The following is a 9,290-nucleotide window of genomic DNA, read 5'->3' as shown; positions in this document are numbered from 1 at the left end:
AGAGGGGGAGGAGAGGGAGGAGGAGAGGGAGCCGGAGATGGAGGAAGAAAAGGCTGCCAGCAGGAGTACGAGCAGCATCTCGCCGGTTAGAAATCCTCCTCCAGAGAACCATTTAGTAACCTTTGGAGAGAAAAAAGACAGGTGCATGCACAGACACACACACACACACACACACACACACAGAAAGCAAACCATCAAAATGCATATTTGATATTGATTAAACTGAAATTGTAATATAATTTTTTTTTTAAATTGATATTTTTTTTTAAATATTAAATCCTTATCAGGGATGGTATTATTACTTTTTAATGTAAATGTATATGATTTATATAAAATATATATATTATTTCCATGCTAATTTTGCACTTTTCTAGTGATAGCACTTTTTATTGGAATCATTGCAGCAAGTAGCTTTGGCACAATGATTCACCCTAATCATTGGACAACACAAATGTTTAATGCAGATTATTTAATACTGCTCTGGAAATTACTCAAACCCAGGAGCTGCTGCCCATCTATGCATCTAATTCTGACATTCAATGCATGAAGCATCGTCTTGGAAAGTGTCTAAGACAGCAGCACGGCTATATTCTTCACCTCTCAGCAGATTTAACATAATCAAAGTCAAATGGCTGCACTTCTCTTTTTCGTGGGGGTCTCATTTGAAGCCAGCATTAGCCGCACCACCACCACCTCCACCACTAAGCAGGCATTCAGGTTATTTAGGAAATCAAATGTCAGAGCAAGGGGAAGATTTGGTACTGTGCCCATTGCTGACATATTGAGAGGGTTGAGTATCACACAGAGAACCTTTTATTTTTCCACATTTGACACAAAAAAAAAAAAAAAAAAGGTCCTCAAATCTAGAATTTTCAAATCCAGGTCATTCTAAAGGAACACGGATGAAATCTCCAAACACAAATTGGACTTACCCAAAGCTGAGGTGCTAATGAATGCGGCTCCCTCTGGAGACACGGGGCAGCATTGGTGAGACATGGATGGAGACGTGCGCAAACAGTCCTCTGAAGCTGAAGTAGAACGCAGACAGTTGTAGGGGCGCAACAAGGTTTCTCCAGCCCCTATATCCCCATGTAGGCTACTGTATATCAACCCGAGCCGAGCAAACTGGCGGGGGTGCGCTGGAGATGGAGAGAAAGGAGGGAGGGTGGGAGGGGAGGGAGGGGGGGGGGGATCTCAGATTTCACCCGATGCGTCTCTTGCTGACGGGCTCCTCTTGCTTGGAAAAATCACCCCTCTGGTCGTTCGGTCCCCAAGGTGGTTGTACTACCTCCATGGGAGAGCATTCATTTGGTTGCAGATATAGAGAGAGACGATGAGAAAGGAGGGGAAAGAGAGATAGGGAAAGACAGAGAGAGAGAAAGGGAGAGGCAGACAGTTTTTAGAGATATTAACAGCGCGTCCGGCGACTCCAAGGCGTAAAAAAAGGCGCAAGGCAGTCGGTGATGCGGTGAAATAAGTCTGTCCTTCTTGGAGCTTTTTATAAGGGGGAAACTGGAGTAGGAGGATGAGCAGAGGAGAGGAGCAAAAATGGGGGAGAGAGGATGGCCAACACTGTGCGTCTGGATTTAGCTCGTTTCAGCAACCCCCAACGATCCGATGAATAAATACTGGTTTGTTTCGAGTGAAGTTGCGCACAGGGATAATGCTTCAGAGGGCATAGGCAGCCAAAACGCTCCCATCAGGTTATTTGTATCAGTATATTATTTTCCATTGGGGCAGCATAAATCCAGTTATTTGCTCTAACTCCTTTTTTAGCGGTCTGTTTATTTGCAGGCAAAAGAGATGCTTATTTCAGTCTCCATCCAATGGGAGGGAATTTTTCTTTTCTTTTTAAAAAGGACGGAATATCGAAGATCCTCTCCCGGACGAAAAAAACACCGGACAAGCACAGAGAGAGAAACAAGAGAGACAAGTCAGGACAACAGAAACCGGTGCGTAAAAATGAATAATGCAGTTATTTAGCCTTTAGTCAGCCGCGGTGCAAGTGAGGAGCTGGAAACTCCGCGCCTCCGTCGGTCCACAGAGAATGTCATCAAAATCAACTTGGAGAGGAAATGTGAGAATTTTTAAATTATATCCAGTCCGGGGGAGTGGAGGAAGTTATAAGAAAGGAAAGTAAGCTTGTGTTTCCCCCCATCTCCTGTAAGACAGAACAGTATCCGTGTCAGGCGCATAAGTATGCTGGCTCCTTCTGCAACCGCATTCACTGAGCAGCTTCCCACACGACTCAGAGAGGAGAATGCAGAGACATGGAGAGAGGGGAGGTGGAGGAAGGGAGGTGCGAGAGAGAGAGAGAGAGAGAGAGAGAGAGAGAGAGGGGGGAGGGGGAGGGAGAGGGGGGGGTCTCTCACATCGACCGATAATGATAATAAAAACTTTGGACCTTGAAACAGATCCATTATTTTGAGCGCATACTTTAATGGCTGTATTTCTGACACTTCGTTTTGATTTTATAATTATGTTTTTGGAAATTTTACCTGTAACTTCCAAAGGGGATCAAGATCAAAGCTGACGAAAAGCAGGTATGTGTGTGTGTGGGGGTAAAAAACCGCTTTACCTGCCAAATCGTCGCATTGCACTGTCCAATTGGAGAGAGAGAGAGAGAGAGTTTGTGTGTGTGTGTGTGTGTGTGTGTGTGTGTGTGTGTGTGTGTGTGTGTGTGTGTGTGTGTGTGTGTGTGTGTGTGTGTGTGCTTAAAACCGGTATATGGCAGGCCCGCCTCGTGAGTGGCATTTTAAATAGAAGGGGGGGGAGAGAGAGAGAGAGAGAGAGAGACTGAGAGAGAGAAAGAGAGAGAGAGAGAGAGGAAAGGTGGTTATTATTCAAGAGTGCTGCAGTCAGATGGGCTGCAAGAGGGGAAAAAAGGAGAAGGAGGTGGGAAATCAGTCAATCAGAGGCTTATGCGGTTCACATTTCTCTTTTTGTGTGTTTTGCAGCAGGAGAGAAGTAATCAGAATAGAGAGGAGAGAAAGAAGAGATGGATGGAGCGGTGGAGAGGAGGACATGAGCGCCTTAAGGTACCGCTACAGCCCTGCTTCTATCTATCTGTCTGTATGTCTGTTTATTTATTTATTCATGTGAGATGAGTCCTGGTCAGATTTTATAGTGGCAGCGTGGCCTGGTGCCACGCTCTGGTCCATACAGCTGACACCCATGGGAGAAAAGAGAGTTGGACCTGAAACCTGACAGCGTTCGGCCTCGCCGGAAGCCTCACCTCTGGTTTCCTCTTGCAACAGGTGACTGAGCCAAGTGACGCACAAATGAACCCAGGCTGGAGAAAGGGAAGATGGGAAGTATTGGTTTCACCTGCAGCCCAGCCCTGCAGCATAGATGTGTTGGTATGATCCAGCCGAGAAGATAGATGTTATCTAAAGTTTTTTTTCAACTGGACAAAGTAGTGATGGCCAAATGAAGCTTCATGGATCTTTGTTAAATATTTTCTTTATTTTCTGAGCCCACAGGATGGCACTCTCTGTTCAACAAAGGGTTTAAGCAAACTGCATTGCCTTTCCTTGAGCCTTTTTCTTTAAACCAAGAGTGCCATCTAGTGGGCTCAGAAAATAAAGAAAAAGGTTCACAAAGCTTCATAAAGCTTCATTTGGTCTTCATTTATTTCTGTTTTTGCAACTAAAACACACACATTTGGCACATAATTCACATCTTTTTCTGTATATTTGATTTTGAATATTTGACTGCTGATGTAAACAACCAATTTTCTACATGGAAGATAATATATGTCAGCACTCAAAGACACAGGGTTGGTTATTTTACCTCATGTTCATCTTCTGTTGATTTTTAAATGACATGGCAAATAAGTCAACAGCAAAAACATTTTATGTCAAAGTTTTAGTACTTACATTTGAATGCAATCATTGCGTAATTCATCTAGTAATCAATAACTTTTAAGATATTATTGTGCAGTGCCCAATAAATGAATGTAAGGAATAATAATTTTCAGCACATTTTTCAATGAAGTTTGGTTCATCACAGGTTCTACATGCGTTAATATACATATAGTATGCTGTCTTGTGCTTGTTGCATTAATAGTTGAAAAAGAAATTTTTGAGAAATATCCACTTTCTGCCATTTTTCTGGAGCTTTCAACCACTAAGGAAAATAGCTAGTAAGCAGACATTAAGTTGGAATTGTTTTGTCAAGCTATTATGTCTTAGAAACTACTGCTCTGTCATGTTTCAAACATGTTTCATATATAATCACAACATGACAGGAATGGTATGCAGCATATTGTGTTGAAAAGTATGATGTCACTTGCTTATTAAGAGTTTTTTTTTCCGTTGTTAGAGCATAATTGAATGTAATGTATCATCTTTAAATGTTAACTGTATTCATTTCCTGTTTGACAGACATATTGTGGCAGACAATAATCCATTGCACAAAGGAGTATACACATTAAGGGAAGAGTAATGTCTGAATAGTGAATTGTAAATTTTTGTAAAATTTTATAAATTGTCTTCCCCAATTCTACAGAGCCAGCTGGTAATTACGGACCCTTCAAACTGTAGTTATGTTTTGATAGAGAGCGCATTCAGTCTCAATTATTTCTCATTTAGCTGAATCTGGCAGACTTCTAATATAATTTATTCTAAAGCATGTATGAAACAAAAAGCCCACTCTCTTGATTGATTGATGGATTGACTCACAGCGATGTATGCAAACTGCATTCTTCACCTGCAGGACAGGAGCAAATCAAGCATTCAACCTTAAATCTCTCCAGTGTGTGTGGATTAATATATGGGACTGCAAGAGAGTGTGTGTGTGTGTGTGTGTGAGACTGTGCTGATATTTGACAGTCTTGGACATGTTCCTACACTGGCTGTGAGTGGCCTGAGGGAAGCAGGCCTACGAGAGAATGAGCCAGACAATTGGCAAAGCCTCTGCTTCCGTCTCAGCTGTCGTTGGTAGTCTGGCCATGTGGCTGGGACAGTGCTTCCTGTGTCCAAACACTGGAAAAACCTTGAATGTCATGTGCTCTAATCCCATTTGTTGGATTAAAATAAAGCGTTTTATTATGTGTTTAAAGGGATTCATGTGTCGCACCACTCATTTGCATTTGTTCTGTCCCTTACAGCCACTGTGACTGCTGGGAATGTCTCCTGTGCTGAGGAATTTTTGTTTGATGCATCGCCCCCATCTGGTCGCAAGAGTAACTGCACTGTATTCATAAGACAGATAGGTCATGCTGCTCAGGTGAGGCCTGTTCTCTGTTTCCTCATTTTAATAATGTTTCGCTGACTTTTCAGCAGTGTGGTACATTGTCACACTCACTGATGAATGGCTTTGGCCTGTTTGGATCACAGACACCTTGTTGTTCCAATGCGATCTGTTTGCCAGCAGCAGCACGGATGCAAAACTCATATTGATGCCAATCTGGTATTAGCAAAAAAGTCCAATTCATTTCTCTTTTACAGAACAAATTGAAAGTCATTTATCTCATAATACACCTGTAAAAGTTAAGATTTTCCTCTTTTTGTTTTCTTTTCTCACAATTCCAATGTAGGCTACAATTTAGTTTGTACTCCTAGTTTAAAGGTTAATCATAATAATAATAATAATAATAATAATAATAATAATAATAATAATAATAATATTTCAATCAGTGTTTCTAAATATGATTTAATCCAAAGAAGAAATGTGTCTTTTCCAACTTTTATTTTTTCCAACATTTATTTTTTTCTTAAATCTCTCTAAACCACATCTTTTGACTGCAGCTGTGGAAATCCATATGAGAGAAATAAGTTGCTGAAAATGCTGGTAAAAACAACAACATTTAATCTATATTTCTTTACACTCAATAGTGTCCTAAAATATACTTTGATTAAACCTAAATCAAGTATTTAATACTAATGCAGGTACAGTGCTCCTTCTCCTTTGTAGTAAAGATGCACATACAATATATTCATCATTAAGTATGGTGTCTATCAACAAACATGAAATGTGAGTGAATGTAAGGTTAGTGTATTGATGATAATACTAATTCTAACAATACAGCAATCTATTTTTCTTAATTAGACTACCATTCATTTGAAAAACATACTATGTGATAATTTTATAATTTCTAGATTGATAAACATACAGTATGTAAAATGTAGTTAATAGCATTCATTATCCACACACACGTTTTTTTGGGGTGTAAGGCAGTGCTTACTTTGTAAAGTGGGAGGTCCCGGAGCACAGAGGGGGGGTGGATCCGGTGACTCAAAACGGGGGTTGGAGGTAACGGAACAAAAAAAAAAGTATGAAATAACTGAAAACATGTTTTATATTTTAGATTCTTCAAAGTAGCCACCCTTTGCTTTTTTATTAACAAGGGAACAAATTCCACTAATTAACCCTGACAAAGCACACCTGTGAAGTGAAAACCATTTCAGTTGACTACCTCACAAAGCTCATTGAGAGAACACCAAGGGTTTGCAGTTATTTCACACTTTTTTGTTAAGTACATAATTCCATATGTCTTCATTCATAGTTTTCATGCCTTCAGTGAGAATCTACAATGTAAATAGTCATGAAAATAAAGGAAACACATTGAATGAGAAGGTGTGTCCAAACTTTTGGCCTGTACCGTACATCCTCACACATACACACTCACCCTGTGATCGGGGAGAGAGAGAGAGAGAGAGAGAGAGAGAGAGAGAGAGAGAGAGAGAGAGAGAGAAAGAAGGATCGTTTTGTGACCGGCGCGTTGAAATACGCGTCCGGTATGAGTGGCCAGGCGCACGATCAGGCACGTATCTACGCTACGCAACACTTATGCGGGCGGTGTGTTCCCGGTGTTAGGCAACAAAACTACTTGGTTAGGTTTAGGAAAAAATGTGTAAGTTTGTAAGTTAAAATAAGTCAATGTGGTTTTGCTCGGGACACATACAGTTCTCTCCTGGGTGGAGAGTCCCGTGTTGGTTTGAAATGAAAACGTTGACATTATAGGGATATATATATATAATTGAGATCAGCCATAAAAAAAATCTCAGAGCAACACTCTTTTGCCTTAAGTGCAGACAGAAAAGCATTTTCTATCTCTGAGGGGTCATTATAAGAATAAATTAAACCTTTGAATTTTGAAATTACATTTACAGTATATTCTACTTAAGAGTTTTTACAAATTATGGTTTTAAAGGAAAGCAATCGCTGCCTGGTGTATATGTTCCCTGGCAACATGTTTCCTTGTGTGTTGTTGTATTTTTGCAAATTAGACACAATATCTCGGAGACAGAGTTGATTTAAGGGGGTGGCGAGAGGATAAAGAGGATAGGGAAAATAAATTTAAAAATTTAAAAAATTTAAAATTAATATTTTTTAAGACTACAGTTTTTCTAATCTTTTCTTTTACTCTTTTCTTGGATAGTCAGACTTGTTCAGGTATTAAAATTGTATTGAAATTACAATGTTGACAAAGGCAGGTAGACAGGTGTGTATGGAGATAACGTCAACAAAAGGAAGGTAAAGTAAAGCTAAGTCTTGAAAATGTGGTATTAACCAGCCAGCCCAATCTAATTGATAAAAAAAATTGCCAAGTACATGAATTAAGGTCTTAAATTTGTGAAAAAATAAGCAGTATTCACTGCTCTGAGACAGTGTCCGCTGGAGGTGCTAAGCCAAAGAACGAGCTGCTGTCATGGACCAGTGCATCAATAGACTGGTTGCGGCTGTGTTAGTTCGCTAGCACACATACCAACAGTATCACATACAGTCTATAGCACAGAACACATCCCCCAAGCCAAAAGTGACTTCCGAAGAAGAGTGCCCAAAAAGAGTGCTGCAACAGACACCAACAGCAGTGAGCAGTAACTGCTGGCGGGCCGGGTAGCCGATTTAGGCTAAAAGACTGAAAGGTACGGTAGTGACAGCTATTTTACTTGTGTTTATACAATTGTGGCATTTAACAGAGTTGTTTTTTCATGTTAGAATGAAAGAGCAAAGATTTTTGTTTAGTTTATTTGCACAAAATAAGATACAATACCGGGGGGGGGCGGGGTATTTCAGTGCAGGAGAGGAACAGAAGTGTCCTTCCATAAGGTTTAAGATGAAAGGAAGGTAATGTTTTTAGTGTCCCATTCAATGAATTCCATAGCAGACCTGCGCTGCTCACAAGCTGTAAATGAAAACGAAACTGATGCTAGGCGCTCTAACGTTAGTAGCAACATCGTTTTTATACAGTGGGGGAGGGGTTATGTTAACAATGACTCAATTGAACCATGATTTCAGTGTTGCTCAAAACATCCTGGACACAGAAATGATGATAACAGTTTAACACAGTGTACAGTCTTCTTACTATCAACAAGTAGTTTCTCACATGTATAATGTATTTAAAAAGAGATCACTGATTTTGCTTTACCAAGACTTAAAGAGCCACTGGTCTAGAACACCTGTGTCTGTGCTGAGCATGTACACTGATATGACTGCTGAGACTGAGGTCTCACTGACACAAATCAGTGTCAGATTTAAGGCCACGGAGTTGGAGATGTCAGATTCAATGTGATTTTTTTTTTTACTTCTTGTCACACTGTCACACTCAAAGACAAAAATTATTGTGCCTCTTTTACCTGCAGCCCAGGGCTGGACTGGCAATCTGGCATACCGGGCATTTTCCTGGTGGGCCGACGCACTTGTGGGCCGAATCGCCGATATATATAATTCTTTTTTTGGCCGCGCCGGCCCATAAAGAACTGACAGCGGCCCATTGGTTAATTTTCTTTATTGGCACTGGCCTGACCCAATCAAATCCAGGAACCCCCTTCCCCACTCCCGGCCCTCAGACACCATAGATATATACACTCAGACACAAGCTGTAATAGTTATGCTTATGCTGGAAGTTTAGCATCCAAGTTAAAATGGACAAACGACCACCAAAGCGCAAGGGAGGTGCAGAGAAATTCCGGGAGAAAAAGATTAAGAATCTACAGGCGGATGCCTCAAAATGTGCCAACATTTTTTTACATGTTTGGGGCTACAGTAGCTGCTTCAACATCAGCATTACCTGAAGCCGAGGAGGTGGAGAGTGACCATGACAGGGCCGTGGGAGAGAGTGAGGAAAAGATGGAAGAGAGAGTAGATGATGACGTGTGTGTGTGTGTGTGTGTGTGTGTGTGTGTGTGTGTGTGTGTGTGTGTGTGTGTGTGTGTGTGTGTGTGTGTGTGTGTGTGTGTGTGTCACGTCATAACAACAACAAGCAGTTTGGCTGTAACATTAAAGTTAGTCGCTGTCAGTGTAGTTTTTGGGAAGGGTTATGGTTATTGTATTTAGCAGACACT

Source organism: Perca flavescens, chromosome 10 (assembly GCF_004354835.1).
Source record: "Perca flavescens isolate YP-PL-M2 chromosome 10, PFLA_1.0, whole genome shotgun sequence".
NCBI classification, from domain to species: Eukaryota; Metazoa; Chordata; class Actinopteri; order Perciformes; family Percidae; genus Perca; species Perca flavescens.
The sequence above is the reverse complement of the archived record's forward strand: the minus strand, read 5'-3'. Positions refer to the sequence as shown.